Here is a 17871-nt window from a genome sequence, read left to right as displayed (position 1 = left end):
AATCTATCACTGACCACATGTCCGTAATAAACGATTTTTACGATATACGATAATGAGACGTATAATGATACGGATAATGAGACGTTATATTAAAGTAAAATCCTGTGATTTGTTAGTTATCATTAGTAATATCACTCGAAAACCAGATCACGGTTGCACTAAAAATAAACTTAGCATACAACTCGGATGTTATGATTTTTAATCTTTATCTACCGCATGTGATACGTGCAAATTTGTACCTATTGGATATTCTACGAGATTTTTTCTGAAATGCCCAAAGGTTGACACATGACAAAGAGCTATACATAAGCCGGTGAATGATAAAGGTCTAGAAATAACATTGGAAATAAAATAAAAATAAATACAATGCACAGCATGAGATTAAAATGTGCGTGTTGTACAGTTCGATAGAAAAGTGACCGTGGCAAGGTCATGACTTTCTTATAACAAATTCAAAATTATTTTTTGTCATATGATTTATGGACATTTCATGGAAATCATGCATCACTTCACTACCCCGAATAATTTGCACCAACGAGTTTCATCATAATAATATGCTGTACTTTGGAGTGATCTGAATTTTTTTTTGAAATTGGGAAAATTTTATAATATCTCAAAAAATGTGCCTTAATATAATATCTCGGAATCTTTTTTTCTAATCCATCAGTTTTTCGTTGATTTTAAACGAATTAAGACACTTACGAAAAAAAATTCGTACATCACACTGCCAAAGAACGATTGATCAACTTTGCACGTCCTGAATCGCATATAGGGTTTATTTATTATTATGTTTTTTTCTCGTGTAATTCCACGAGGTGCTCGGCCTTATACGACAACATGGTTGTGCACAAAGAGACACGAAAACATGTCCCTTATTGAACTGAAACTATATATATATAATATACTATATACAGTAAGGAGCTTACGCGGAAAACAGCGTCAGCGGTCGTGAGAGAAATGCGAATCGCTGAATGGATCTGCAAGTGGTGGTGGTGGAGGTGGTGGTGGAGGTGGTGGTGGCGGTGGTGGTGGTAAGGAGCTTTGTGGGATACGATGATCAGACCATCGCGAATCAGACAAGCCGGCTGAGTCTGGTGAATAGACTGAAACGTCGGCGGACGGATGAACACAAAGAAAGTAGTCGTCATCGCCACCGCCATCGGGGTGCAGATCCGATAATCTCGAGTTAATCTCGTCGGGCAACGACCTGGTATCAACCATACCCTATACATGCCTACATACCTGGGAGTAACCCGCGTGCATTATACCATCACGCAAAACACAGGTCGGGCGCACATAATATACTTGGGTTGGGGTGCACGTGTTAAAGGAATTTTCGTTGGGGGCGCGTGCCTTTACCAACATACTGCCCCAACCTACCCCTCGCTGGAGCAACTCACCTTTTATAAGGCGTCGCCATGGCCCTAATATGACCTGCAAATTTCATTAACTCCGAATCGTCCGCCACCGACCGCATTACGTTATATATATATAACCATGCTCGGTTTGGACCATTCATTTTAATGCGATGAAATTCTCAGTTTGTGTGCGCCGCGCGTGTGTACGGGTACGTAAGCGTTTATAACGTCTTCGTTTTCATTTTCACGCAAACGGCTAAAGGACTTGCTCGCCCGGCCGTGTGATTGCACCCGTCCGCACGTGACCATGAACGCGGTAACATAATGTTAATTTAATATTATACACGGCGAAACCGCCTCTAAGCGGCCGTCACGAGTCTTATCGCCTATCGTTAACACCACGAGTGCTTTTCAAATTTCAAATTTCACCGGATGGCGGATGTCGATTTTCTGAGACTATCGTTATACCAAACAAGTTCACCCAAACATGTTTACGGTTTTATTATTTTTGTTTTTTATTACCATGCACAATCGATTTTTAAAATCATTCGTCAGGTTAGCTATAGATTCGAGTGACAGTGTTTGCTACGATTATGCAACACAACGCATTCGAAAAGTCTTACAAATCCGGATTAATGAAATGACAACAACTCGTCGTGCATATATATTTACGTTTTAGAAGAATTGTGAATGTCTCACTTCTCTCCGGGGGTTCGTGATGCCGATAATGTAATCGATATGGCATGAAGATTGATGACTTCGTGCGTTCCGGCTCATTTGTATCGATTGACTGGCTTATAAACTACGTACCGACATCGTGTTAATATAAATATTATATAAGTAATGTTCATAGCTGTTAGCGAAACATTAGTTCATTAACTTGGGTAATTCAGATGCTAAAAAAAAAATACGAGTGGATGTCCCTATCACAATTATTATTTATAAATCGACTATAAATTATGTATGTATTGAAACCTATTCAAATATTTTTTTTCAAACTGAAATTAATAATGTACTTTGTTAAATAAAAAAAATATTCATCGTTGAGATAGTACGTATAGGACTCTTTATTTGGATTTCCTAATAAATTTTCATTTATGATTTACGTGTAGGTAGGAAAAATTTTTCAAATCATTTATAATGCCGCTAAACGTACCGTAAAATGTTTGTCTAACATTTAATTTTATTCGGGATTTGAAGCTCGGTGGATTTCAATGGTCACCTATAGTAACCGCCGTGCAAATAGAACTTAAATCCCGATAGACGAGACTAGTTGGTACCCAAAAGTTTTCGGCTTAAACTTTTCAAACCACTATATAAATTGACTTATGTGCGAGGACGGGAATGAAAAACCAACATTTGAGAAGGTCAATATGGATTTCACAATCTGAGTCGCGGAACGAATTTAAATTGTCCGGAAAGCGAATCCTCCGTCTTTAATCACGTAATCCCGTAGACCCGCGTATATTCTTTCCAAACACACTGCCACGGTCGGATTATGGGTAGACTCGCAAAATGAAAACCACACAAACTTGCTAAACCTTTCCAGGCCCATATTATGCAGCGACATTAACAAGTGTAAGTTATACTAGGCCAAAATGGTTAAAAACAACTCCCGAAGATAAACTATCGTACGAAACCCGTATTATTATACGATTTAACGTCGTCTACCAACCAAAAACATGTGTATAATAAAACAATATTGTATTTCGTTTGATTGTGCGTTTACGTTACCTATTTTTTTTTACCGCGAAACTTTATTCGAGACAAAAAAAAAGCTCAAACTTTTTGCGATGAACATTTTCGTTTTTATTTTTTTATGTTCAATATTAATTAATACTGAAGGCATGATAACATAGTTTCAACCATACATGTTCTCGTAAAACTATTTATTTGAGTTTAAAGGAATTTCGTTCTTTTATAGATTTTCAAAGTTTTGAATTTAAGTTTACAAACTTTGTATTGAATATAAATATTTCATATTTTTAACGGGATGGAAAATGTATCGAAAATTATACCAAACCATGTATTATTTATACAGTTTGAATAAAAAACGAAAATGAAAAGTTCACAATATAATTTATTATTTCTTTTGGTGTGTACCGACTATATAATATTTATATAATTTTTGTTTTTCACCAATTCAAACATTTTAATACGATTTCACGAAACAAATTTTTAATATGACAGGCGATACAAATTTAACTGTTATCGAACTTAACGAAATAACAAGTGCATTTTTATGCACACAACTTTTTTAAACTTTTAAAAAATGCAAATGTAATACACGTTTTTTGTCCAAAATAACCTACCTAGAATCAAATTCAACGCGAAGACACCAGCGTTAACTTTTTTTCAAAATTGTAAAAAAAAGATCAAGCTTATGATAGTGATTGTAACACTTAAAATATTCCTGTATTCGATTGTTATGTTGACTAGACATACACATGAGTAGATAATAGATGCACAGAAATAATGGAATAGGTACTATGAAATTATAGCGGGCGAAAATAAAATCGTTGCCTGGTGTGGCGTGGCAGTCACAAAACGTGTTCTGAGGTCAAGCGTCAGTCAGTGTCACTAGTTCCCGGATGGGTAACCACCCGGGTTTTCGTGACAAATCCATATACACGCGTGCCCCAACCAGCCATACCCTCCCCACAGTTAAAACCTACTAAATGGCCTTCAGACTAATGACCGTAGATGTTGAAGCCATAACTCAAAAAAATGAAATTAAACTGTAGGAATAATGGAGACTCGTCGTCATTGGTCAAGCTCGCCATAATATCGACTTTGCACGTCATCTAGGACGGCGGTTAATATATGATAATAATATATTCACGGATAATCCCATCAGCAAACACTATGTATAATACGCAGACGCACAATCAGCTTCAAACGGTTAGGTATATAAGTATAGCCTCGGATCGTATCGTAATTTTATGTGTTTTGGGTAACCAAGCGCACATAGTGTTGTGTACGAGCCCCGACGCATCGGCCGCAGTAATGATACGAAATTAATTTGTAGGATTTCTGCCTTAATTACCTGAGCTCAGTCCATATTTACCGTACGTATACACAGTCGCGTATGATCGCAAATACGCGCACCCGCAACGCATAACTACCCACACACACACACACACACACACACCTACACACACTCGTGTTATAAGACGTTCACCACGAATGTACAGCCTCGGGAAAATGTGACTTGAGATAACGCAAGTTCATGATATTATTGTGAAATTCTAATATCTATCAGAAACGTGGATTTCTTTCCAGACATTCGTTCCGGTTGTTGTAAAAAATAACTTATTTAACTTCAGATGGAGCGAATTCTACGCTGAACGTTGAAATATAAAACTAATTTCGAAATTAATATACATATTACCTATATGTAATTATTATACGTATGAAATTACATTTAAACTATGTATTTAAGACGGTACCTATAGGTATTTTTAGCTGATTATCGATACCATCGATATTGATAACAATACTGGAAAATTCAGTTTTAAGTTATTGATAAATTACATAATCAATTTTTTAATTAGTCTAATTTCATAAATCAAAATATCATTAAAAAAAAAATTACAGTTTGTAGTTTAAGACCCGATTTTAATCACTAGCAAGTTTTTTGTTGTACTAAATGACCGTGAACCAAGGAAACTTGAACGATCAATATTCCGATATAATTTATAAGCTCCCAATCAAAAATTAATGATGTGAAATAATGTAAAAGACTGAATTTAGATTGACAACGACTAATCGTTTTACTAACGATATTCAAAGGTACACTATGTTAGCCGCGTAGACAATTTTTGTATGTGGCAGACATTTTCCAAACGAATGATTTTTTTTTTTTAATTCATGATTTATGAGAATTAAACTTTCATTGGAACAGAGTAAAATGTTTCCGAGTAAATGAGAAAATGTATTGTTCCACAAATGTTCAAGATGATTTGAATTTTGAGTTCCGAGAACGCGTCCAAATTAATTGTTTGTTCAGACACTGAACTTGTTGTAATATCCCAAGCTTTAAATTTTTTTTCTTTTTTATATGTATTCTTATAATATTATGTTCTCGACCAGATTAAATTTAATTGCGTACAATTAAATTTGATTCTTTGCAAGTCAACACGTATTGTTATGCTTAAAAATGTTTTTTATTTTTGGTAGAAATTCAGTCACAGCCTCTTGAAGAAACCCAAAACTATTTCGATCCAACCAACGCCGTTACACGTTAGACTGTCTGAAGTTGTGGGAGGGGAATTGAGTTGCCACTCAAAACAATAAGTTGAAAATAACGACTAGCTTAGTTCATTTTGTTCGATTTCGTATTTCGATTGATTTATTAACATAACATTCATCGTTTTAATCTTACGCGTTTGCTATAAAAAAAAATACAATACATATAATACATTTTTAAGAACGACAGAAGACTGCGACAGTCAGATGGAGACATAATGGGTACACGACGCAACTGAACGTATCGTATATTGGTTATTGGAAGAGGCGGAGCTACAGTCAGTGGTTATGGTAAAAAACACCATTTTTTCACGACATTTCAACAGATTGTTACATTTGTTTTTTTTGCGATCAGAACGGAACAATAATGGTGAAAAAATAAAATGACATCCGTTACTATACGACTGGACAATACTATATTGTATGACAATAATAATATTTCCGTTTGGACGTGCTCCTCGGGGAAACATTAAGTAAAATATTATATTCGTACAGGTATAGCATAACGCTGTGTTGTCAGCCACCATAATAACGGTAATAATATTATCGTTTAACGGATACCACACCGAGATTGTTTCAATATTTATTATTTATAGTTGAACGGTCGGTGGTTTTAATTTTAAACTCTTGCGTTGTTTATCAAAAGATGCATAATCATAATTAATGAGCTTGGCGCAACATTAAACGATAGTATTGCGTATATAATCAAAATATTATGTATTGTATCCAAACGTTCAAACAAAGCCCGCGGGAGTCCATGTTTGTATTTCGCCGAGCGCTCGATGATATTATGAAAACTCTCTGACTGTATATACATACTGGACTCGGCTTATTAAGTAAAATATATTGAATGTTGATACTAAACAAGCAATAGCCGTGTCCGTGCTGTGAGCGGACTGTTCGCCGAAATCAATTTTTAATACGCTTATCAAATAACATAATAATAATATGCTCTGACTTAAAACTGTAAATTGAAATACGACTTACTAAATAATTGCAGGTACAGTTTTATATTACGACGATTTGATTTATACCTATACCGTATCATCAAAACCGTATCGAGTAAAATTCCCGGTGTGGCGTCTAAATCGCGGTTTTTGTTTTTAAAATCATAAACTTTTCCGTTTGTCGCTTAGATTACACGACGATTTATTTAATATGTTGATTACTAAAGCGTTTATTGTGAAACTTTTTTGTCGAAATTAAATGTTTGTCGTCACCGCGGTATATACCTACGCGAGTTTTAGTTCACCGAATGCATGCGGGTGTATATTGGTGTTTTATGGTGCCAAAATGTAATATGGGTATAGAACATTGATCAATAATGGATTTAAAGTTTAGGATTTGTATCATTAAAAAAGTTTACTTAAACGACCCGAATTTTCCAATCTCGTAGTTTTCTCGTTGCCTGGTGAATAGAAGCCCAGAAAGTAATTGTAAACTTGTTTGGAGTCACACACATACGACAAATGACGCGTGCAAGTCGAATGTCACGCCCTTGCCAGCCAGCCATTCGTACAACAGTTCTACACAGCTGTTTTTTCGTTAAATACATTTTATTTTCTTAGAAATCCATCACGCGAGTACGACCAACGTCCATCGGTTCAAGTATTAAAGTATATTACGATATATTGTACAATAATTCTGCGGCATTGTACATTATACCTATATACCGAGATGCGAGTGAAATATCCGATTTTTTTACCGTGAAAGCTGGAATAATATAACAAAATGCATCTCATGATTTTCATTTTTTAACTTATTAATCTCTCTTCATTCCAAAACTTTTTATAAATGTCGTTTATTTAGTAAAAGTTTTCCAAACCAAACACATTTTAAAAAGTTAGATTACAACTTTCAACGCAAACTGGGGTTTTGGATTCATCAATACGACCTTGGTTAAAATTGATGGGATTACGTTTCATTTTTGTTTTGATTTTTTTAACAATAAGACGAACAATCAAATTGCTGGTCTTGAAATGAAAAACTATTTGATAGAAAAATAAAACTTACAAAAACATAAAATATATCAAATTATTTTTAAAATGTGTGTCCATCCACATGCAGTATTAATAATTAAAAATAATTAGAATTCAAAAACAACGAGTTAAAACAAATAGTTATTTGCGACGTAATGCAAGAAATCGTATCAATATTAAAGAGGATAAATATGTATTATATAATATAAAATGTTGTCACTAAACGAGTGATAATTGAGGGCAGTGACCTCGGATTAACTCCTTAATATATTAATTATGGTATTTCACTATTTGTTTTTCGTTAGAAATCCACATTTTCTCAATTATTCTATCACTATCAAATGTCAATACATCTAGTAGATGGTTGGCCGGATATAGAATGTGTGCGTAGAAAGGTAAGATTTTGGTGGTAAAAGATAACTTTCGTTTGGTCCTGCAAGCGAAATAAAATAATTCAATATAATTAAGCAATAACAGTCTAGGATCATTGTGGTTAGGTATTGTTTTTCTAAATTATTATCGTTCTACTATTGAATCAATAATATATTATACTATTATTTATTTTAAAATACGTGATAGTATAAGACACACGACCGAAGTGAATATTTAAATAAATATTTAACTTTGATTAGATTTATATAAAAATGTAACATATTATTTTGTTTTCAAACATCGTTTAGTGTAACGAGGAATACGTAAACGAATGTAGAGCGCCTTCTCTGAGCTTCCATACCACGCGTCTGGATTACATATGATATTCTATGGCTATGGCAAGGAAATGGGCTCTGGAAGTTTGCAGTTACTGCTAGGTGCAAACAGGTATACCATAATTACCATATCTGTACGGTAAAATACGACCAAGTATGGTATACTTACATACAACTATATATAAATACTAAATGTCCCGTCCGACTACGTTTCCCGGGCCAAAGATTTGAATTTGTAAAAAAATGTAAATCAAGTGTGTGTTATTAGGGGTGTTGAAAAAATACGATATAAACATTCCGCAATCCTCAAGGAACCTATTGATATAACTTTATGAAAACGGTCCAGTAGTTTTTGAGTCTATTAACTTTGGATGAATCAACATCCATTTCAAGCTGTATAACCCGACTTTCTCATGAAAAAATTAAAAATATAAAATATGGAGCTATATTATAGGTGAATCTTGGTTTTGGTGTACCTAGGTTCACGGGAAAATTTGCCTCTGTGTACCTCGATTTGTGAACTAATTTGACCGAGATCGACAATTCGCTTGCTGTGGATTGGGAATGAAGTTTTATATAAATCGAACCTAGTCAAATCTAAATCTAAATTTTCCTGAAATCTCCAAAAACGATTTGAAATATTCCCAATATCGGTTAAGCAGTTTTTAGTACCCATATAAGCAACTCTTATATTTGTTTTAAGATAAAATTTCTTTGTTCGAATCTACAAACGGAACATTTTAATACATGCTTTTACCTCATCTACCCGAGTAACCAACGGCAACCATTTATAAACGAACCTAATTTTCAATTTCAATTAGAAATTATTTCCATCGTAAATCTCAAAATCCTTTCTTAAATTTGCAATAAAAAAAGGGCACTTATCGAGATAACAAGTATCCTATCTCTGAAGTTGGACCAAGTAATAGACATTTACACAATTTCATTAAAATCGGTTAAGTGGTTTCGGAGATTAGAGTGATCGAACATCGTGACACGAGATTTATATACATATATACTAGCTGAGTATCCCGACTTCGCCCTTGTGCAGTTTTTTTTTATGGCAAATCCTATATGGTATATTAATACGCTATATAGGTGTATTTTAGTCTTAGTGTACCTCGGTTCACTGGTAAATTTCCGTCAGTATACCTAGCTTGTGAATTAATTTGGCCTAGATACGCAACCACGAGTCATGGATTGGATTTAGCACTTGGTATATATTTTTTTAACACGGTTTAAGCTACTTACTCTCTATACTATAAAAACCATTTCTGAGATTTTCGTCGAATTGATTTTCAGCCAGATCTGCCCAGTGGTTTGGACTGTGCGTTGACAGATCAGTCCGTCAGTCACTTTATCCTTTTATATATAGAGAGATAAATAATATGTTCAGTTTGTGATTATCTTTCTCGTATTCACTTCTGGCATACGAGGTTTTTTTTTTAAGTTACTATAATGAAATTAAGGTACCTTACCAATAATGTACTATTACGGTAGTCCTTAAGACTATAGGCACAGACATACTTTAATAATTAGTATTGTTAAAGAGTATTTTAAAATGATAAACACTCGGTATGAATTTTAGAAACCTAAACCATTCAGAGTGTCGCCGATATCCCTCTGCCCACGAAAAAACCAACCCCCCTCCCACCAAGAAACATCTCACCAAGAAACATCCCTCTGCCCGACCGAGAGACATCGGTCGCGCCCGGTTATCGTCGAGGGAAATGAGAAACGATTATCATATACGCGGCGAGTTATTTATCGTCTACCCCACACGTACTGCACACTTGTATTGCACATTCGGATCATCTAGACGTGATAAATAAACACGAACGCGTTATACATATACTCGTTGTATAATATATATATATATATATATTATATACTATCAAGTGTGTGCTCGATTGACGTTGGCAAACGCGTCTGTAGCCGGCGTGGGAGCAATATTCGCGAGTATAGGAACCGCCGACGTCGTGCATCATTTGTCGAGAGAAAAGCGAACGCGAAAAGAGAATAATAATGCGTTCTGCTCGTTGATCGTCCGTCACGATTACGTTAGTATATTATTAATAAATCGCCGTCGTGTATTAAACGGGGCGCGTGTATTAAACGGGGGTGCGTGTCTCAAAACGGCGACGTCGCGTAGTTGCAAAACGAAACGGATTTTTACGATCGTCGACAAAGAAAATCGTATACGATTCACGGATGAGCCACCGTGACCGCCCACCGGTGCACGTGTCTGAAATTAGTTTTCGCGTGAACTTTATTGTGATACCTTAACGGAAGATTTACTATCGAACGTAATGCCGAAATATTTCCTCTGAAAAAGTGCGAAAATGTCGGATAGACACGATTAACTCTGTGTCATGGAAGGTTGAACCAAAAATAATGCATTTCCTAAAAAAAAAATATATAATCGTTTGTATTTCTTGGGAAATTAAGAACGTGTTATTTCAAACAACGAAACAAACATAAAATAGAATATAAATTAAATAAAGAATTTCAAACTTGTCCCTCACAATTTGTTTTTACTAAATCATAATTACAGACACTGATTCGTCATAATATAATTATTATTTAGCGACAACTACTGTGCAGGGAATCAAAATATTACAAATTAAAATAAACGACAAATGATTATGTAATATATATACACGCGTAACCTATAATATTATATTGTATTTTAATCAATATGTTGTGTAGATGAACCATTTATTAGTTTGCACAATAGTATAATTTTGTATATTCGTGGCGTTAAATACATTGAACCGATTTAAAAATGTATGATATATTCTCTCACCCATATCCGTATCTTAATTGAAAAAAACGTAGGTATATATTACCTATATGCATTAAGTATATATATTGTAATGACTATTATTATTTTACGGTGACTAACATTTTTTTAACAAAAGTAGATGAAGATAAATCAATATAATGTTTATGATCATAATACGTTTAAAGCCAAGTATAATATTCTTTTTTATTTATTTATTATGTTTTTGTTCGATAAAGAGAAGATAGAAAAATAAATTATTATGTGGCTTTGCTCGTCTTAAAAGTTATTATATTGTTAACTTGTGATAAAAAAATATGTGCTACCTACTAAATAGAATGAGGTGTAACAACTGAACCGACGCACCATTATGATATTATATACATTTATATATATTATATTATGGGTAATCATTAAAATGTAACAATACTCGAATGATAAAAAAAAAAATAAGTGCATCAAAGTTGAAAATAACCGCAAATGCAAAGTCACTAGAAACCAGAAATATAGAAAAGTTTCTTATTCTTAAAACATTATATTGTGTATACCTACTGTATATATTGGCAAAGGGTTAAAATGGATTAATTTTGTTTGGCATCCTTTAAAATAAATTTATAATATCAAAACTTTTGAAAATAATTATTGAAAGAAAAAGTTTGAGGTACCTCACAACTTTTTCTTCTTCATATTATCATTCAGAACATATTATTTGTATTTATATATTTTGTTTTAATAAGCCTTGAAAAGTCAATTTTATTTTCAAAGCATTACAATTTATACGCTCTTTTTACAGTAAGATAACTTCAGTATAATATATACAAAATTACACTTGAACACGTATATTTCTGATTCCATATAAATGTGAATTTTCAAACTTTTAATGGTTTATTCTATTTAAAAAGCACGTGGTAAGAGTTATTGAAATTTCAAGTATAAATATTGAAACATAATAGAACAGTTTCAAAACAGATTCACCTAGTACCGTACATGTTTTAACACCACATAGTGTCTAGAGTTTAAGTATACAAAATCCGATAGAACAAGACTGTACAACAAAATCAATAGTTCGAGATTGTTGTAACAGAAAAAAAAGGTTATAAACGACCGATGAAAAAACAGCCAGAAAAAAGAAAGTATAATTGGATCTTAAAATTATTCTAATCGATCGACGGTCGGATAAAAACCGCTTGTTTATTTCTGTATATTTGAATTACTCGGTCACCAAAACTTTTTTTTTATTTTTTCATTTCGGTTTTTTTTTTAATGTCTTATTGGTCTTTTTAATACCAGTTGTAAAATAAAAAAAAATAAATAAATAAATCGAAAAAAAGTGGGGAAACCAAATCGCATCGCTTAGTAATTTATTTAGTGTCTTATAAAAGTCTAATTAAACCGATATTTAATGCTCCAAATAAACGCAAACTCGCGTATTTGTTTTTATATTTATTTTTTTTTTTCGTCGTCATTATTGAAACGGCCGAAAGAAGTTAATTTTAATTCTCCTAAGGAACACAGCCAGCACAATCTGTGGCGACGCGACTGAGCCTTTAAATCATCTCACGTTTTGCCGACGACTTTTACGCGTTACGGATTATAAATCGAACAATTTTCTAAAATATCGCGTTTACTGGCTTGTACGATATAACGTCGTGTACACAGTAATTTTCCACTACCTTTGTCGATGTAAGAGTGTGTGCCACGCCGCCGTGTTCACGGACATTACACATTCCATGACATCGTCCGATACGATGGTCCGTGCGGCGAGTGCATAACCATGTACTTGATTAATTTATTGTAAATCAGAACTGTTAAAATTGTACAATTTTGTTCGTATAGAACACACTAGTACTCTACTGTGGATATCGTATAATACCTGGTCTGGGACTGAATCGAAAAGATCCTGAACGATTAAAAACAAACATGACCCACAAATGACGAATTTTTTTTTTATATGTTCTTAGTAAACCGAATATTAAGAACGGATATTTTAAAGTGAAAGATTTTCCATTTTTGTTTCACTGTTTTTGATTTTAATTAAATATTCAATTGGTGTACTTAATGCAAAATATACCAATATGTAAGCTCGGAAGATTATAGTAATGAAATTAACATTAATTAACAATTAACTCGATTCTGATCGAATTAGTTGAGGATAAAATAGTTATATTTTTTTCTCGTACGGCCGTAATTATTAAGTTATATTTAACTAACAAAAAAAAATTAAAAATAGGTATGTTTATAGAGATATTAAAATATTTAATTTTGAAAATACTGATTAGTGCTGGAGATTATCATAGAAAAATTCTTATTTTGATGAATTAAGATCTATACAATCATTAAAGTATCCAGTATAGATTTAATCATTCTTGGCTAGCTACTAAACAAAATATCTTGCCTTTTAGTGGGCTTGCACAATAGCGTTATACATCATAATATTAAATTACCCATTCAATATCAATAAATCTATTTGAGTCGGACAACATAAATGAGAGACTAAAATGTGCGTCCGACATACCTTTGGTAGATTAGTCGCACCCAGCATATTTTGTAAGTTATATTTTATTGTATACCATCACAAATTAAAATTAATGTAATAAAATATTATTTTTTTAATCTGAGTATTTAAGTCAGATTGAGATATTTTGGCAAAACATTTTTATTACACTAAATATAATACGGCTCATCGCACATTTTATTACTTTAGACATTTTATAATCATATTATTACTAGAACTAAAAATATAGTCCCAAATACAATATGAACATTTTATAAAAAGTTATTCGTGTTTATAAATACTATTATACGATACGATACTTTCGTTTATTTAATAACCTTTTCCATAAAAATGACATAAAATTATCAAATCTAAAAGTTACGTGCGTCTGAAATCCCGAGATGCAATTATTAATAACCAGTCAAAAAAAAAAAAAAAAAATTTAACGACAAAATTGGTGATCTGGGACGCAACAAGTTTGTCTCTAAATAAATATATTATATACGGATAAATATAATAAGCTACGACGTATATTCGACTGAAGAAAATAATTAATTTATATTATAATATAGTAATGTTAAATCCATAATATTATTACCGTTCGTAATAATATTCCAATCGTTTCAAATGCTACGTAAAATATTATAAGGACAAAAAAAAAAGTTGGATTGAACAGCGTATTACGCAGCGATTACGCATTGCACAGGTATATTATATTTATTTTGCCTACATCATAATATCGTCGCCGTCAGTCTACTTAAAATATAGTTTTATTTTAGTTTTCGAGCACAAGTTGTAATGCGAGGGGTTATAAATCGTTGTACGTACGAGATTCATGATCGCACATGAGTTGAATACAATTTGATTTCCCACCGCCACACGCTCCCATACAGTTTGTTTTTGACACATATACGCACATATGGTATTTCAGTGGCTCTTCTCACTGACTCACTGATGTGTTAAAGTCGTTCTCAAGAATTTTCGTATTTGGAGACATTGTTTGGCTGACGTTAGCAGGTTTTAACGAGATGTTTGAGAGTGAGTTTATTATTTATTTTTATAACATTGATTTTATATATTGTACAATGTATATATATACAATGCATGTGCCTATATATAATATTATATAATAACGTGTTAAAACGAGATTTAAAGGACGAAAAAAATATCCAATGTGTGACGTAATTCGCCGACACCTGTCAATCAACCATAGATTAGACCTGTATACAATGACAAGCTTTAAGATGGTGGCGACGTTTCTATCATCTCTTTTTTGAAAGTTTTTAATAAACGCTAATACGATATGAAAATAATAGGTCACGGATTATTATTTTCGTCTTTTTTCCTTACATTTTTTTTTGCTCACACAAACATTTAAAATTTTTATTCACCCCACTAAAATATAAAATGTGACAACATTAAAATTCAATTATGAGACATAATAACAATTATACGTTTTGAAAAAAATAATATTTCTACCTTACAATACATATCGAATTTAAACTTTTAATGGACACAAACATGAAACATTTTGAGTAAGATTTAGCTTTCGGTGAAATGTTTTAAATTTGTTTTATTTTAAAATGTGCGTCATAAAAATAGGAAAAAAAAAGAATCATTTCAAAAACTAATTGCAATACGAGTTTCACAAATGTTTCTTAGAATTTGTATAATACCTAATATAGTTAATATTTAATTATAATTATTAATTAATACGATACTTTAAAAATAATAATAATTGAACAAAATCAATAATTTATACATGACTCTACAAAATTATTTGTTATAAATTAAAATAAAATCTTAATTTATTTTTAGTTGTTTATTTTGTGGGTGAATTATTAATATAAAATATTATGTTTATATTATAATATTATGGAAAATTAACGAAAATCAACGTTCTTTGCAAATATTTTGTTATAAATCATGTTTCTGATGTATAAATACAAAATTTACTTGGGTACCATTTACTTTTAAAAGTTAAATTATGTTTGAGTAGGTTCCTAATAGTATTTGATAAAAAAATATATAACAAAAGTTATTATAAACACGAAGAAAGTACACAACGTTCACACGAGTCTACGCAAAATGTTGTAAAAAAAATATGTTACTATAGTTGGTAAAATATTTTAATATTAATAAAAGTATTTTCAGATATCTATTAAAATACATAAAACCATATTAAGGACCCATTACAAAATATAGCTTGGCTTTGAAAATTGGTTGAAATATGTTCCAGCAACTTGGTCTTGTATCATTCTATCCAAAAATTTGTTAGATTAAATCGGTGACAAATTGAACGGTTATACTACAAAAATTTAACCGGTGGTAAGATATGTCCACGTTTGATAATAATAGCTAACCCCCTCCTACAACAAAATAATTATCTTTTATCATGTTATCATTGTTTATTTAATAAATATTGATAACATGTGCCATTAATTAGGAGAGGTAATATAAGGATCGGGGACTATAAATTGTAACCGTCCATAGGAGACGGTCATTATAAGAGTTTGACCGGTTTGTAACCAAAGTGATCGGTTTGGTAAAACAAGTTTCTTTTTTAATCATCTATTATAATTTTAAGGGGAAATAGTCACCGATTACACGTAACAAAGTTCCGGTATGTTAAAACATTTTTGACGAACTTAAACTGTATGACAAGGCTGAAGTATAATATTATTTAATTATGCCGGCGTGTTTTATAGGCAAATTAACTACACGTATGATAAAACTATTTTAGGTTTTTAGTAATATTATTATAATTTTATTTATGTACACTAAAACAGCAAAGCGTTATATTATAATAATATTTATTCATGGCTAATGAGTGGTTATATATTTTAAATATACAAATTGTTACAGAATAAAGGAATATGTATTGTTTGTAAAATAGAGAGAACACGATTTATATTGTGTCGAATAACATAACAAGTGTTTTGTGTACATAACATTTTGCAACGAATGCATATTTTTAAAACATTGTTATTTCAGTGAATGTATATAATTTTTCTCTAATATGTTAAAAACTAATTTTTAAATTATATTTTATGAGCACCTTTTCACAATATGTATGGGAGAATTTGTTTTAACTACTAAACCATGCTGGTTTTTGTGTGCAAAATAATAATTTCATTTCATGTAAAAATGATTAAGACACATTCGTAAGTGGTAGAAACCATTTTTGATCTTACATCTCTGATTTAGATTTATTTGTAGAGTATTTAAATGAACATTTTACGTATGCAAATTAGACTAGGTACTCAATTTTGTTAATTAACATTTTATTTAAAGAATAAACAATTAAGATAAGATTACATTTTTATTGATTTCGAATCTTCGGATTATTTTTTCTTTGAAACTTTACTTTAATTTTAATCTATAAATATTTTATATTTTTATTTTTTGCTTTGTTATTTCAAAATATATTCTAGCTAGCTATGTGTGTGAAGAAGAAAAATGATTGCAATTTTTATAAAAATATAATACAAAGAATTGATTGAACACACATAAAAATGATTGTTTCTGACTGCTGGCTGACCATATTTTAACGGAAATGAAGTGAGAATTTATTGCTCGTAGTTTTTTTTTTTACTTCAAACAATGGTTAAACAAAACATATCTTGATGCCCAATGGACATGCCGAGAGCATTAAGAGAACATTTTTTTCGTATAAATCATAATCGTCAACATTAAAATAAATATTATATTTTTGGTATAACTACCATACACTTTACTAATGATGTGTAGAGTTAGCAAAATCGGAAACATGTTAATTAATGTTATTGTCTATAATCAATCGTTTATGATACGTATTAGTTATATATGTAGACAGGTGTAATTTTACATTTTAAAAACGTCACGATTAAAGTTGCAATTGTATGTGATAAAAATGTTAGCATTTATTTTTGCCAACAAAATTGGTTAAAAATAATCACGAAATGACAAACACCGAAATGAAAACTGAGATCGTATGACAAGAGACAGATATATCCTTTCTTCTCAAGTGAACCGCGTTGGGCATAAAATTCTCTACGGTATTTTGCGTGTGTGTGTGTGTGTGTGTGTGTGTGTGTGTGTGTATTATATACAAGTAAAATAATTTGATCACGTTTCTTAGGTTACACGTATGGTCACAAAACGTAATAAGAAGCCCTGTGCTGAAAAATTCATAAAAATGGAATTACATTGCGTTCACTTTGGTGTGTCTCGTGTGATATTTTTTCTACGTACGACATTTTATTCAGAACACATGATCTCAAAACAAAGATAAAAAATATCAAACGCGTTACACGGCGTGGGT

The 17871-nt window shown here is 31.8% G+C and overlaps 1 protein-coding gene across 1 annotated transcript in view; it reads right to left on the bottom strand.

The window, feature by feature from the left end:
- Positions 1-17871, bottom strand: part of LOC132937501 (uncharacterized) — a 582052-nt gene that overhangs the window by 106100 nt on the left and 458081 nt on the right. The window lies entirely within an intron of this gene.

Source organism: Metopolophium dirhodum, chromosome 1 (genome assembly GCF_019925205.1).
Source record: "Metopolophium dirhodum isolate CAU chromosome 1, ASM1992520v1, whole genome shotgun sequence".
NCBI lineage: Eukaryota > Metazoa > Arthropoda > Insecta > Hemiptera > Aphididae > Metopolophium > Metopolophium dirhodum.
This window is presented reverse-complemented; position numbering and strand designations above follow the sequence as displayed.